Source organism: Dama dama, chromosome 30 (assembly GCF_033118175.1).
Source record: "Dama dama isolate Ldn47 chromosome 30, ASM3311817v1, whole genome shotgun sequence".
In the NCBI taxonomy this organism is placed as follows: Eukaryota; Metazoa; Chordata; class Mammalia; order Artiodactyla; family Cervidae; genus Dama; species Dama dama.
The window spans coordinates 31,339,616-31,356,324 of NC_083710.1; the positions used below are offsets into that span (position 1 = coordinate 31,339,616).

At 41.6% G+C, this 16,709-nt stretch overlaps 1 protein-coding gene across 6 annotated transcripts in view; it reads left to right on the forward strand.

Moving 5' to 3' along the window:
• STARD13 (StAR related lipid transfer domain containing 13) overlaps positions 1 to 16,709 on the forward strand; it is a 224,781-nt gene that overhangs the window by 65,821 nt on the left and 142,251 nt on the right. Inside the window, exon 1 of one of the 6 annotated variants that reach the window (XM_061133705.1) lies at positions 2,423 to 4,297. The exons of the other annotated variants lie outside the window; for them this stretch is intronic. The gene's annotated coding sequence lies outside the window, so the exon portion shown is untranslated. Of the gene's footprint in view, positions 1 to 2,422; positions 4,298 to 16,709 lie in introns of those variants that run through there. 6 annotated transcript variants of the gene reach the window in all.

Below are 16,709 nucleotides of genomic sequence, written 5' to 3' on the forward strand. Positions count from 1 at the left end.
GAGCAGTTTCTCATAAAAAAATCCCATGGTGCTTTTTAACATTCTTACAGTGGATTCAATAGCAAACCCCTTACAGCGTCCTATAGTGAAAGTAGAGGCATAACAATAAATTTTAATTCAGTAAAACTATTTGAGGATGGAGTGGGCAGATCACAGCAAGGAGGTTCAGTATGTAATCCTCTGATTCCCTAGCTTGACCTAGAAATAGCATGGAAACTGGAGACAATTTTGCTGTGTCTGAGAACTCTAGTTACATGGACGGATGGATGGATACTTAGACAGATGGATAGTCAGGAGGAAGAAGTTTTTGTGGTTAAGTAATTTTGAGAAAAACTACATCCCCTTTCCTTTCTTGGAAATTCATATTTATGAAAGGCTCAGAGAAACCCTGCAGAAAGTAATTTAACCTTGTTTAAACGCACATATTTCATCATTAAACCATTTTTTACTGGATACCAGGAAGTGACACATGTGAAACCCATGTTCCCCAAGGAACACATTTTAGAAAGTCTGATTTAGGAAAGTGCAGGGCTGTGTGGTTCATTCAGATCACTTTCTTTGAACATATTTCTTGCATGAATTAATAATTTGAGATTATATCTTACAAAGTAACATTGCAAGTATTCTGTTTTCAAATAAGACCAACTCCATATACTTTAAAAATCAGCTGGGTAAACTCAGGATGATATCTTTCATGAAAATAAAAAGGAAGATCCTAACCTGATTAGGTGGCCTCTGCACATTTGCCCAGCAGAAAACTGAAGGGGTAGGTATATGGACAGAGTTAATCATTGTAATGATAGTACAAATAATCTTCAAGTAACCCTACAAAATAGGTTCTATTGGGCCAGAAGATAGAAATTATTGCTTTTTAGCTCTGGATCTGTCTCACCTACAATAAAGCCCAAGTCCTAGTTGAATGCCAAAAGGGTCCGACATTATAGCAGCTAATTCAGAATATTCCATTACTGCTGGGAAGTGGAGTCACTGCCCCACAGGAAAGAAACAGGAAACTCTTTAGGGGTCACAAATTCTCCCTGGTGGCTCAGAGTCAATTTCTGACTCAGGGTCCAGTTGTATCCTTGGTTAACATAATGTCCCTCTCAAAACGACAGAATAAAGTGACCTGATAGATAATAGGTCATTTTTAATAGTAAAATCTGTTTGGTCCAGTTGTATAAGCAACTTACCAAGTTTTCCGTGAAGACTACAGATATTCTTAAGGTTTTCTTTTTTCCTCCTGTTGGCAAAGAGATAACGAATTCACATCTGCATTATGACTGATGCTTTTTGAGAGAAATCCACAGAATATCAAGAGGCTGCAACAGAAGGCATGAAGAATTAGTCCATATCGTGTCGCCCAAATCCCTATGCCATAAAGTCATACAGGGTCATGGCAATCACCATAGAAGGGTGCCGCGTAGTGCAGGGTAGACACAGATTACTGTGAAAATGTATACTCTATTGTTTGAAAAGACATGAATTCTCTTTTTTTGGAGAAGCTTAGGGTCAAAAGGAATTTAAATGGAATGGTTAGAAAATGACTTAAAATTAGAGAACACGCTAATGCTGTTAGAAAAAAGAAATCAATAGAAATACATCCAAAATGTCTGGCTAGGCTCTCAAATGACTTCCCTCACAAACCATAGGAATCCTAACAATTGTAGAGGTCTGACAGAGGCAGAGCTGACTAAATACCAGTATTTTGCATTGCCACATCTCTAACATTCTGATAAAACACTATGCTAAAACAGTGTAGAGGACAAAGTGGAGGTTGTAAGGGAACTGGCAGTCACCAAATAACTAATTTACATGTCAGTATCTTGAGCTGAAGAAGGCATTCTCTTCCTGCATTCCTACTCTCCCTGCATCCCTACTCTCCTCTTCCTGGTAATTTTGAAAATCATGCATATGGATGCCAAGAACTTTCGATTAGTATTCCATCTCTATAAGTGAACAGTGGCATCCCATACACATTTGTATTCACCAGAGGGCACACTGGAAAAAAAAAATACAGTAGTCATAAAATCATTTTCCTCTGAAAGTTTTACTACCCCCAAATTATCTATATTTAAAATCACTATAAGAAATAAGAAAGATTCACAATTCCAATGACAATCACATTCCAACCATCCTTACCTAAAGACTAGGGCTCAATGTAAGAAAATATAGTAAGCAAACATCCATGTACATTTGGCCCTTCAAGGTACTGTATGAGCAAATGAAGAATAAATGATGTCTTGTATACTGAGTTTGCTAAGGCAGGCATATCTACTGCCCCATTTTTTGTGTCCTCAGAAAGTGTCCACCACAAAATCTGAAACAAAAGATGTATGTGTCGAGGGGGGCAGAGGGGTTGTTGTTATTATTTTGTTTTTTATCTTAAGCCATAATGAGAAACATTGTCATTCCCAGCTGTGGTTTCCTGGGCACAGCAGTTACTCTCTCAGTTGCCCTGAACTGACCTGCAGTGGTGGGTTTAGGCCGAGTTTCAACTCATAAAGATAAATAGCAAAGTCTGTTGATCCCCACCTTCCGCCAATAAAAGAGGCAGGAAATGTTCCTGGCTCTGGGACCGACTTGGTGGTAAACTGTGAAGAGAGAGGGCAGCAGTGTTGGGGGAAGGGGGCTGTGCTTTTGCTAGACTGGAGTGAAGGGTGGGAGTGGGGAGCGGTGGGAGCAAGGTTCTAGACAAGCCTCAATGGCCAGTCTATAGATGGTTATATCTACATATCTGATGGTTTTAACTGTATATCTGAGTTCCCCTGTCATCATGTTGTGATTTTTCTAAACTGTTAACTCTGTGCTTGCTAAGTTGCTTCAGTCATGTCTGACTCTTTGCGACCCTATGGACTGTAACCTGCCAGGCTCCTCCATCCATGGGATTCTCCAGGCAAGAATACTGGAGTAGATTGCCATGCCCTTCTGCCAGGGGATCTTCCTGACCAAGGGACTGAACCTGCGTCTCTTATGTCTCCTGCGTTGGCAGGCTGGTTCTTTACCACTTGCGAGTTAACTGAGATTTTTCTTAATTTTGTAGAAACTTTTCAGTATTACAGTGGTCTTTGCACAGAGGAGTTCATAGAAAAGAAATGCTGTAAAATGTAAATAAACTTTCTAATGACCAGTTGGCAATTTGAAAATTAAGCACTCTGTTTCCCAAACTCATTCAAACAAGTTATTTAAGAGGCGTTCATTGCCCATTTCATCTAAGTCTTTCATTCCTTTTCATTGAGAGCTGTTCTTCATAATTGTTAAATTCCTCCATGATGAAAGACTACATATGAATGTGATCATTAACATTTGTTGAAATTTGTCCTTAAGAGTTGAATGGACTAAGTCAACATGGATTCTTTAGCTTCATTTGTTTATGGATTATATGTAGTCTTAGGTCCTCCTCCATTTTGGTAACCCCAAACTAACAGAATAGAAATATTAGTTAGTCCAGTCTTTTCACATCATAACAAAAATGTTAATCTTGAGCTTTGTAGAAGCTTTGTTTTCTAAGATTAAATATTTGATGTCTGCATATGGCATCCTGGAAGCCCTGCAGAGCTATTATAACTGCACTGTGTTCACTGGTAGAATGCATGACAGTTTGTGGAGCAGTCCCATGTGCACTGTCTTTTCGAATATGTGTGTGAGATAGTCCTAATAATCTCAAATTAGGAAGCTGTGTTCCCTAGAATCTTTCAGACACCTGACAAATGCATATGCAACTTGCCTACTTTGAGATGTTTCCAGTCTCCTTTTCCCAAGGTTCCTTTGGAAGCAGATTAATTTTCACTTGGTGTTGCGGTACAGCAAAGCACATTTCCCTGAGTGGACTCTATCGATAAATATAGACTCACTTGATCTAATGAGGAAACTTGGCGGTGAGCAATATGGTTGTAAAACATTAACTAACTAGTAGGGTAGAGATGGTTTCAGAGTCCAACTTTTTCCTTTCCCCCTTCCACGTAGAGTAAAATTACTTCCTCACCTCCAGCCTACAGTTAATTCTGTTTCTTGTGGAGCAATTCTGTTTCCGTTTCACATGAGGTTTCTCCTCTCTCTCTTGTCTCTGTGTGGTTACTTGAGTGGAACTGGCTGTGGACACTGCAGCTTCTATCCTGTTTTGTTCCATAAGGCAGGAATGACATGGAATGGAGACAGGTTCTTTTCAGCTCATTAACTGTCAGTCACGCTGCCTCCTGGCTGTTGGAGTCTACACAGCTGTGTCCAGAGGTACAGGCGAGCCATGCCTCCCGGGCTGAGCAGAACTTTTCCACTGGGTCACCCAAGTGAAAAGAAAAGTGTAAGTCGGGGTTTGTCATATAGAGGCAATATATTTTATTAATGTTTCTATGCATTTAGATCAAATATTCAGGTCTGGGATTGATGGTTTGACTTTTTATAAATTTTATGCCTCAAATTTTAGCTCTTGAAATGTTTACAAAAATTTTATAACACTAACAGTATACTTATACCTACTTTTATTGAGGATTCCCTATTATGTACCCAGGACTGTTTTTAGCACATATATTACTATTTTATTTAATTTTCATGAAGACACGAGTGTTAAATTTACTCATCTAGAAAATAAACCTAGGATGGCCTAACACTCAAGGCCTTACACTTACAGGCCTTCATTTTTCAGATGAATAAACAAAGAGAGTTAGGTAACTTTCCCAGAGTTTCCCAGCAAGTAGGTGGCAGAGCTGGGCATTTAACTCAAGTCTCTGTGATTCTGAAGTCTACGTCATTCACTACTGAAAACCCCAGCACCCTTATAATTATGTAAGCGAGTCTGCCTGGATCCAACCAGGGTGTTTTGTTTTTTTCATCACTTTGGACCTCGTCTGTTCCCTGCACGCCCCCCACTCCACCCCCACACCCAGCCCCGGCCTCAACCAGTCCCTCAAGTTGTTTGAGGACTTTACCTCCAAAACCAACAGCAATTTCTCATTATCATCCTTCATACTAACTGCCCTCCTGCCTGCTGGCTGCTCTTCATCATGGACGCTTTGTCCAAAGTAAACGTTGCGGCAGCAGCATTTGGCCTTTGGCAAGGAATCTAGCAAGATTAGGTAGGAGCAAGCATAACAGAGGGAAAGAACAGATTCCTCCACCCCCAACCTCCTTTCCCTACTTCCGATCCTGCAAAATGCCGCCCTTCTTCCTAGAAAGTGCTAAGGGTGGATATCGTAGGCCCGCAGGTTTCCCAGGGCTTAAGGCCCCGGAGCTCAGTGGCTCATGTGATCTTCACCGTGGGCCTTTTCAGGTGGGAATCCAGGTAGGAATTAGGTCAGACCTGTGGTATTCTCCGGACTCTAGACCTCTAACTCACCAGTTCTTTACTGGAAGGAAAACCTATGTTAAATCAGGGTCTCCATTTCCAAACAGAAGCCCTGGATGGAGATTTTTTTTTTCCCTCCAGATTTTGCAATTTTGACCTCAGTCATGGCTGAGGCCTGCAGACCAGAATAGTTGCAGTTGTGCTCTGCACTTGTAGCTGGAGAACAGTAGCCAGTCAGAAGAAAATATCAATGTTCTGCCAACTTCTGCTGTTTGTGAAATTTTGCCAGAAGCAAAAACAGGATCAAAAATAATAAACAGACCTCCTCCCTTGTTGCATGACTCCTATTTACATAAAGAGATTGATGAACTGACTGTGCTTGTGTGAGTGCTCAGGGAAGGGAGTTTTTAAGGAGAAAAGGTTAATTCTTTGGTAGTTGATTGCATGTGATTTGAGGTTTTCTCAGATAATTGGTTTTTAAAGAAATAACCAATAATATAGATCACACTGCTTCTTCAATAGAAGCAGTCTATATAATGGGTAAAACAACCAGACACACAAATTACATGCAGCTGTAAAACTTTACAGCGAAAATGAATCTTGAGAGCAAAGGACCACCATGAGTCTTAAGTAGAATAGAGATGTTTCCAGTGAAAAGAAAAACCTGGGCTGTAGGGCAAGCTTGGGGAACTGGAAGGCAGGAGGCTGGGTTCTAGGACAACTTTGTCGTGACCTGATGACCACGGATACTTTTATTTAATCTGTCAGTGCCTCAGTTTCTTCATCTATCAAATGGGAATAATATACCAGCTCCTGCTATTCAGCGATATTATCAAGAGAAAAAAATCAGTGTGAAGTCAGTTCAAACAGAAGTTGTCATCCTCACTTCTGGCATGGCTAAGTGATGTCAGGGCACCTGTTAGGCATCTCTGGGCTTGAATACGGGCCCAAACACAACAGCCGTACAAAGCAAGCCCCAACTCTTTAGTCCTCAGCTAGACACAAAACATCACCACACTTACTTCTCTTCCTTGAATAATAATTTATATCACCCTCCAGGATATGAAAATAATGTGCCACTCTGTGGTCTTGTTTTGTTTTTAGTTGCTTTCCAAATAGACAAGGTATGCTAATTCTTAAATTTATTTTATATTTTCTTTTTATATATTTGATGTGCTGTGAGGGAATCCATATCATTAATTAGGATCATTTTAAATGCCACTTTCTCTTATTTTTCTGCCTTTCTGAGATGTCAAGAATTTTATGTCATGTTTTTCACTCAGTTAATTCACTCTTAAAGAATAACTTCCCTTTGCCATGAGCAGAATAAAACCTTCTGAAGTGAAAGATACTGTGTGACAGACTTGGGGACTTTGACAAGTCAATGTGTCATAGATCATATGCTTTCCATGTTAAGAATCTCCAGTATAAATTGGGCTCCCTGCCAAGGCTAATGCACAGTGGGGACGGTCATCTTAGGCAGGATAGCCTGGAGTGGCTGTCGAGCTGGAGGCCTGAAAGATCTTAACCATAGTCCCAGCAGACTGCCTGAGTCCCAGAGGCCTGAAGGAACCTGATGTCACATGCCCAGATTATCTGATGAAGGAAGGATGTGCCCAGTGCTTTCCTGGGACCTTGCCCAGCACAGCCTGGCCTGCATAGCCTTGGGAAAGAAAGGTGAAAGCAGGCACACTTTATCAACATATCCCTTTAAGATGTTGGGGGATTGTCCCATAGTTTTAATACCAGATTTGTGTTTGTTTTGTTTTTAGTGTTTGAGTGTGCTAATGATGTTAGATTCCAAGAAGAAGGGCAATTACTAAGCTTACACCACTGTGAAAATCTTTTTGTTGAATACTCTCTATGTGTAGTTTTTACTTGGAAAGGCTGAATGTCTTGAGTACAGTGAGGCATTTGAGGGGCACCTTTATGAATTAAGAGGAAGGCGCATGTTTGATGGAGAATAAACCAAGCCTGTGAAGGCTTCCTAAAGCCTTTGCTCCAGCAAAACTGACCTGTTTGGACTGAAAAGTTGGGGCTTGTTTTGTACGGCTCCTATGTTTGGGCCTGTTCTTATTGATTTGTGTCTTGCATATGAGGATGAGGCTAGTGTCTCTCCACCACCACCCAGATTCATGATGCTCTTAAGTTTCTCTGCGGCCTTTATCTTAGCAGAACACATTTCTTGTTTCTAGCTGGCTCTGCTCAACGATTAGCCATTTAAATAAATTATCATGTCTTGTGATTGATACAGATAACTTGACATGGGACTTCGGAAGTCTTCAGAGCCTTGATTTATCAGAGAAGGATTCTCTCAGACATCTTTCCTTTGGCTCTGGGAAGCCGTGTAGTTTACAGGTGCAATGTGCAGTGAATGAAAACCTGGGCTTTGGTGTTTCCTGGACCTGGGTTCAAATCCTAGTTCCAACATGGATTGGCTCTGTGATCTTGAGCAAGTTCTATGACCTTTGTATGCCTGTTTCCTCATTTAAAATGGGAATAACAATAATAGCATCTACGGCCTGGAGTTGTTATGCAATGAAGTGTTGTCACCCATGCAAAGCGCTTATCACAGAGGCAAGCACTTACTCAGGGCTCAATGTACGTTCGTTCATCTGAAAAGGAAACAGAATGGAAACAGAAAGTGGTCCATTCCACTGTGGATTAATTCCTTGTGAATAACTCGTCCAAGAACATGGAACTCTCCCTTCTGGTGAAAAGCGCATTGTTGCTCTTCTCAGTTCTCAAAAAGTCAGGGTACATAATTTACAGAGAGCTTACCCCTGTGCTAACACTGCAACGCTAGCGTTTGTGCTCCCCCTGGGAGGACGGGGTTGGTGGAGGATTTCTCATGAAATCATCTTTGGTAACATTGCGATAACTAACACAAATATTTAAGAGAGGCTGCATTTTGGGAATGAGTATCACTTCCTCTCCATCAGTTACACTAATGGAGAATCTAACCTAGTCAGTATTTCAACAAATAACTGATCAAAGTCAATTGCACAATCTTTGCTGATATTGAGTGTGATGGAAAATTATCAATATATAAAGCATGATCACTGCCCTCAAGGAGATTACAATTAAGTAAGTTAAGACATAAACTATCGTTAACACCGACAGTTCAAAAGAATAACTAACAGGTTATCAAAACATAGGCATTTATATTGAATGCATTGTCAGCAGGGCTGTAATATAAGGAAGAAAGGTTATTGGGCCTGAGCTATGGAAAGAGGCTGTGTTTCCACTGGGCAAAAATCAGAGAAACTCATTCTAAGTAGGGCAGCAGAATGAATTGAAAAGTAAGATTTAAGTAATTAAGAATGTAGTCCATCCTGCTGTATCGTTGGGGAAGGAGAGGGTGGGACAAATTGGGAGAGTGGCATTGAAACATATACACTGCCCTATGTAGAACAGTCAGAGGGAATTTGCTATATGGTGCAGGGAGCTCAAACCTGGTGCTCTGTGACAGCTTAGAAGGGTGGGATACAGTGGGAAGTGGGAGGGAGGTTCAAGGGGGAGGGGACATATGTATACCTATGACTGACTCATGTTGATGTATGGCAGAAATGAACACAATATTGTAAAGCAATTGTCCTCCAATTAAAAATAAATTTATAAAAAAAAAAGCTGACAATTAGCTACTACCAAAAAAAAAAAAAAAAAAAAGAATGTAGTCTGTCCTACTGTCCAGCACCAGGAACTATATTCAGTATCTTGTAATAAACCATAATGTAAAAGAATATGAAAAAAATATATAACTGAGTTGCTTTGCTGTACACCATAAGCTAACACAGCATTGTAAATCAACTATACTTTAATACAAAAAATGTATTCTAAATCTGGTGAAATGAGTGGTTGTAGGAAATGAGATGATAAGGTTGGACAAGAACTCGGAGGCCAGACTTCAGTGAATTTGAAATTTCTGTGGTAGGTAATGGGGTGCTACTGAGAGAATTTGAGTAGAGTAGTTGGTTGTAAACAGTCATTTAGAAAGATAAGTAAGTGAACATGGGTTTGAAGTTGTCAGAATTAATGGAGAGAGTGAATAATAATCAAGAAGCATTTGTTTTGACCAGACTGTGTCTAGGCATGATAAATAATTGTCTCATTTAATTCTCATAATAGTAGGTACTGTTGGTGTTCCTATTGTCAGTTCAGTTGCTTAGTCATGTCTGACTCGTTGCAACCCCATGAACTACAGCACGCCAGGCTTCCCTGTCCATCACCAACTCCTGGAGCTTGCTCAAACTCAGGTCCATTGAGTTGGTGATGCCATCCAACCATCTCATCTTGTGTTGTGCCCTTCTACTCCTGCCTTCAGTCTTTCCCAGCATCAGGGTCTTTTCCAATGAGTCAGTAAAAGGCTAAATAATTGAGACCCAGACAGGATAAAGTTACTTGTTCACAACCCACAAATAACTAGAAGGACTTGAACCCAGGGCTCACTGACTCTATCTTCTTCTACAGCTCAAGCATTATAGTTTAGTTTTGTTGTTACAGTGATTACCTTACCCCAAGGGCTGAAGATTTTAACTGTGGTGATAAAGAAATGATAAAGATAGGATTTAGCTCCATAACTTTTCAGAATAGCAGAATATTTACATATCCTTAAAACTAATGTTCCCAATTACCAATTTATCTCTTCATTTTTTTCCCCTACTCACTATGTTAAGAATTCATTGGTTTGAATTTATTACTATATCTTCTACTAGAAACTTTTATTCTACTTGGAGACACTTGTCAAGTGATTTATATTATCAGTAACTCTTGCTCAGTAAATTCTGGGTCAGCTTACAAGGGACATTTCCCTGGATTTTAATTGAATTATCTGATAAGACTATACATCTTCAACGATTTACTAGTAAGGAATAAATAAAATTAAGTACTAATATGAAATGAATTTAATATATGTAATAAAGAGATTTAAATTTTAAACTGCTGTGTGTGTGCATGCTCAGTCGTATCCTACTGTTTTGGACCCCATGGACTGGAGCCCCACCAGGCTCCTCTGTCCATGGTATGTCCCAGGCTAGAAGACCAGAGTATTGCCATTCCTTCTCCAGGGGATCTTCCTGATCCAGGGATTGAACCCGTGGCTCTTGCGTCTCCTGCATTGGCAGGTGGATTGTTTACCACTAGTGCTACCAAACCCCTAGACATTACAAATTGGCCTGACTGATTTCATTTCTCAAAGAAAGGCTTTTTAAAGAGTATTATATACCTAAATACAAACAAAATTTAGTGCCTGATTTTAGAAACTTGAATAAATGAAAACACTAGTTATATTGGGCCAATTTGCTGAAATAGTTTGAAACCAGATTAATTTGTAGAGAACCCAATAAACAAATGGATCTATAGGGTGCGTGATCTCATTTATACCAAATTCTTAAGCAATCAGTCATTATTTTATAAAAAAAAAAAAAGAATTTCAAATATGAACTGTTCTAGAAGTAATTTAAAGATGTTTAAATATTTTATGAAGTATGAAATCACACATAGTAACCTCAGGCAGGCACCCCACTGGTATTGAATAAATATACTCATATAGAGGTTTTTTTATAAGAGCTATTAATATAAAGTTTTACTTCTTTGCCTGAATTGTAGTTCCTATTCTGAATCTAGCCGCAGGTTAAATTCCAATTAAATGAGATGCCTAAAGAGCCCCCAGGGGCAGAGTTTGTGTGCTTACTTGGATAATGTGCAAATGATACTAAATTTTCTGCTAGAAAGCACACATTCTATTTTCTCAACACAATCTATTCTCTTGACTCCTGTTTAGAAAACAACTTTTCACTATTTCCCTGAAGTCCAGTCTGTTTCTCTCCTTCTTTATCAAGATGACTATCTCTACACATCAAGATGGGCAAAAGGTCATAGTGAGTCAGGCAAATTCTCTCTTCTCAGAAGGTCACAGCCATACTTATTCCCATGACCTCTCCCAAGAAGCAAATACTAGAGGTTATGGTTCAAACTCTGGGTCAGCACCAGCTTATTCTCTAGGACAGCCTACTACTGACCCAATTACCAGTTCCTGAAGGTTCTTGGCTTCCCAAGGGAGTGTCCTCCTTTCAGAGTTCACACTTAACATTCTTGTCTGATAGTTACACATAAACCTAATTCCCCCTTTCTTGCTGATCAAGCTGCTATCTACGTGGATGGCATGGGAAAAATCACAGCCTCTACAACTTCCACGCCACAAGACAGACTTCTAGATAGCACTGATGAATGTGTGGCCTTAAGCTACTCACCATGCACAATGGAAACCTATTCTGTTTCTGGTGCAATCCCCAGCTGAGCTAATCCTACATGACCCAAGTTCGCCAGTGAATACATTCATTGAGCAGCAGTGGTTGAACTCATGGAGGTATGTGACTGTGGCTGTGTAACAAGCCACCCGAAACTTAGTGGCATTAAATGACCATTATTATGCTCATAGGTTCTGTGGGTCAGGAATTTGGAAAAGATACAGTAAAAATGGTTTGTCTCTGCTCCATGTGATTGTGACTTTGTTGCTGCTGCTGTTGTTCATTCTCTCAGTCGTGTCTGACTCTTTGAAACCTGTGAACTGCAGCAGGCCGAGTTTCCCTGTCTTTCACTATCTCTTGGAGTTTGCTCGAACTTCTGTCCATTGAGTTGGTGATGCCTTCCAGCCATCTCACCCTCTGTCGTCCCATTCTCCTCCTGCCTTCAATCTAAGATTGTGACTTTAGCTAGAAAAAACTTGTAGGCTGTGGATGATTCAATGACTGGGCACTGGGATCATCCAAAGCCTCCTTCACTCCCGGGACTGACTGCCTAAAATGTGGGGCCTCACCAGAGGCTGCTGGCAACATCTACCTGTGTCCTCTCTAGGTGGCAGCTTAGGCTTCCTCACAGCATGGAGACTGCCTTGCAAGGAAGAGCAAGGCAACAGTGCATGCCTTCTCTTGATGACCGTCAAAGTCTATATAGGGTCTGTTTGACTCTATCATAAAGATCTGCCCAGGTTCAAGGGGAGGGAACACTACTCGGTGGGAAGAGGGCCAAAGAAGTCACAGATAGGTTTTGTAACTCACATTGGCTAAGTCTACTGCTACTGCTAAGCCACTTCAGTAGTGTCCGACTCTTAGCAACCCCACAGACTGAAGCCTGCCAGGCTCCTCTGTCCATGGAATTCTCCAGGCAAGACTACTGGAGTGGGTTGTTATTTCCTCTTCCAGGGTATTTTCCTGACCCAGGGATTAAATCCGGTCTCCTTCAGCTCCTGCATTGCAGGCAGATTCTTTATTGCTAAGCCACCAGGGAAGCCCAAAATCTGGGTTCCTGCCATTCTCGCTGGCATGTGACTGGCCTTTGGCTGATTGATTCATTACTCTGAATTGTACAACTGGAAGAAGTACTATGACTAGAGTCATCATGCATTGTGGTTTTGCCCCCAGGTGTGCAGAGATTGCCTTAGTGACATTCCTGTGTATACTACATCGCACTAATTCTTTCATTGTGATTGTATCATGAGTAGCTACAGGCATTGTTCTGTACATACATTAAATTGTTTAAGCCCTATTACCCTGTGCAAAGGAGAATATGCTTCCACCCCGACTTGTTGCCCAGAATTAAAACAAAATCCAGAATTTCCAAGGTTAGGCTGGAGAAGGGTCTCCAAGGGAAGTCAAATGGTTCTCAGTTTTATCTGAAACCCTGTTTTCCACAGATGAGAACTCTGAGTTCTCTCATTTTACTCATTGCTGCTGCTGCTGCTGCTGCTTTTTCTTTTTTTAATGCTACCCTGAATCCTTAGGGATAGAGTTTAAGTTCCTGGATGCTGTTTTCTGAAGAAATTAAAGAAGATGGCCTTTCTTTTCTTTTTTTTAATTTTTTTAGTAGCAGTGGTCATCAAGCAGGGACAGTTTACCCTCCAGGGACAACTGGCAATATCTGGAGATAGTTTTGATGATCACAACTGGAGGCGGGGGGTTAGGTGCTAGTAGCTTCCAGTAGATAGAGGCCAGGGATGCTACCAAACATTCCACAACACATAGAAGAGCCTCCCACACCAAAGAATGATCTTGCCCCAAATGCCAATACTGCCACTGCTGGGAAACTCTGCTTTACAGGGGATTTTTCTAATCCCCCTTATAAAAATGAGGAAACTGGGCCTCAGAGGAGCTCACAGACTTGCTATAGAGTCCACAACCTGTCAGTGATGGAGCCAGAAGTAGACAGCCATCTTGAGATCCTCAGTCTCATGTTCTCACCTCCTGTTGATGCTTCAGCCAACCTAGCACTTGCCTGGAGAGAGCGGACTTCGAGCGGGGAGTGGTCGTTCTCACTTTTCTCATGCCCCAGGCAGTGTGATGTACATCACACCTCTGCTGATAAGCACAAATCCCGTGAAGGACATGGTGCCCCTGTGTCTTCTTTCCCCTTCAGGAGGTGGGTGCAGTGCTCACACAGGCTTGGTTAAGACTGTAGGATAAGCCTTGGGTGGCATTTGTGCTCTAACCTCCCAGAAAGAGACTTAACAACTGAAAAACTGAAGCACAGGGTACCCGTGTGTGTGTGTGTGTGTGTGTGTGTGTGTGTGTGTGTGTGTGGTCTGGCTGTGTTGCAGGAGGGCAGTAAGATCTTATCTTACAATGACAAGCAAACAGCTAATTACTTGTAATTTTGAAGATAATTGTTTTCTCATCCTGCAAACATGCCGAACAGGAAATTAATCTAAATCCCAGAAAGTTCAGATCGTCCACAGATTGTCAAAAAAGAAACATTCATTATCCCTCTGGAGTCCCAGTCATATCTAAGAGACAAGCAAAGAACGGCAGCTGCGGTCCAGCACCGCCCGCTAGGGCCCCCGCGCTCTAACTGGGGAGAAGACAGCACAGGGAGTCTGGCAGAGGCAGGCCCCCCGCAGACGGGACACCTGGTTAATGCCACCCAAGGCCTGGCTGTGAGTCCTGCTCTCCGGTGGCCCATTCATCACTTTGCATTCCATGTCAGTGCGAGAGCTGGCTTCCTTCTGCCTTGGACAAATGAGTCTTCAGGTAACAGATGATAGTTAAACTGTCAGGCAGATATGGTCTGCAGTGAGAGACACAGCTGTCTCTGCTTAGTCTCTGGTCCTGAGCTTGAAGCAGTCTCTTTACTTCCAAAGGGAGGATAAATTCAACCCAGATCCTTCCCTTAGATGAAGCATCTTCTGCTCCCATCTCCTCACTGCTCCTGGGCCCCAGTTCACCAGGGAAAGCCTTCTACGGGTGAGCAGCAGAACAAAGGACAAGCGGCCTGCCTTCCAAACTCAGGCAGCCCAGCCCACACAGTGTTTTAACTGTTCTGGGAAGAATGAAGCATTCATAAGCCTCTCCATTTTCAAGAAAAAAATTTCCTGTGACATTTTAGTTCACTGTTGTGCTGGAGCATTTTTAGAGTTTTCTCCTGCCAGTCATCTCGAATGTTTCATATCTCTCTCTTTTAGCTGAATTGCATATTATGAGCAGTGACCCACAATAAAAAATAATGCCACTGTTACTGAATGAAAGTCTCGTTCTTTGGGTTATTCTGGGCTATGGGTCAGCATACAAACGCTGACTTCTGAAAGTCCAAAGATGGGCTGAGGCTTCTGTGGGGAGAACAGAAATGAGCTATGAGATGAAAATGACCACCTGGGAGCTCCAGATTGGTTTATGTTTCTGTGGAATGTTTTCTGTAAGTGATTTGACTGGGTGCCACAGCATTTTTCCTAGTAGGAAACCTGCCTATTTCTGCAATCTCTTGTCTGTTTATGGAATTTTTGTAGATCTTCAGTATCTAATTTAGGGTTTCTCAACCCCAGCGCTGTTGACATTTGGGGCCCAGATAAGTCTTTTCTATGGGGGCTATCCCATGTGTTGTAGTGAGAGACAGCAGTATGTATGTAGTATGTTGAGACATCTATTGTTTCTACCCCCTAGATACTAGAAGAGTCCTCCCCCCAATTTGAGAAACAAAACTGGCAATGTCTGGTGTCTTCAGACAGTGCCATGTGTTGCTAAGGGAGCAAAAGAAAGCATCATTGGTTGAGAGTCACAGACTTAAATTTAAAAATACCTAGAAACGAGCGAATCCATCCTTTTGTTCATTCCTTTTACAAGTATCTCTTGAGTGCCTAGTGTGTGCCAGAATCCTCTCTGCAGACTGTACATTGAAAGATGAAGAGGTCATAGTCATTGCCCTATAGGGATTTGCAAGGCAAACAAATTTTAATTTAAATAGTCACATCAGGGATGTACTCTAATAAAAATATACAGAATTCCACTGGGGAGTTCAGAGGAAGAAGTCTTAACTTTGATTCAAGTTACCAGACTTCCTGGAAATTCTTGATTTCACATTTATTCAGGAAATACCTTTAGTTTCAGTTGGGGGGAAATCCTGTTTATCAAGACTTTATACTATGGAGAATCTCAAAACCAAACCTGTGAATTCTTCTGTAAATATATTGATAAAGTAAAGAGTATCAAATTTAGATAGAAAAGTGCTCCAGCCCATGGATGTGAACGAATGTGCAAAACATACACCTGCGAGCATCTGAGTAATTCTAGTGGCTGTTGGTGGTTCCGTGGGCTGGCAGAGCACCGTGCCTTGGACAGTGTCCAGGCTTGGTCTCAGGAGCGTATCTGTCAGACTTCAAAGGCAGTTTTCAATCTCTGTGGATGTTTACACTCTCTAGGCCTCAGATTTGGTAACATCCCCATATAACATGGAAGCTTCCCAGGGGACACAGTGGTAATAAAGAATCTGCCTGCCAATGCTGGAGGCTCAGGAGACCTGGGTTCAGTCTCTAGGTTGGGAAGATCCCCTGAAGGAGGAAACGGCAACCCACTCCAGTATTCTTGCCTTGGAGAATCCCGTGAACAGAGGAGCCTGGAGGGCTACAGGGGTCAAAAAGAATCAGACACGACTGAGCAACTGAGTACACACCAATTAATGGGACACATCTCAGTGACTTGAGTACACACCACATAACATGGAAGACCACAAGATGAAACCAGAGTAAACCAGCCCCAGCGACTACAGCCCTGTTGGCAATGGTTGGCCACTGAGGCTGCAGCATGGAGGGCAGTATCCTAGCTGGAAATCTGCCCTTTCTCTTTCCTTCAACAAATGTGAAAGATGCTATTAAAAGTGATGATTCTGAGTGTAAGCAAATTTATATTTAAAATCAGGTGTATGTTTTAACTATGTGGAAGACTGTGATTTAATCCATAAAAGTCAGAAAGACCTAGGGTAAAATCGGCACTCTACCAGGACTAGCTATTTGATCTTGGACAAGTTATCTCCACTGTGCCTTAGGTTCCTTTTAGACATTGGTGTCATAAATGCTACCTCAGAGGATTGCTATAAGAACTATAGATGTTCAAAAACACCTGATGCAAGTGCTTAGCAAATAGGGTGGCAGCACTCTTGTAGTAAATAT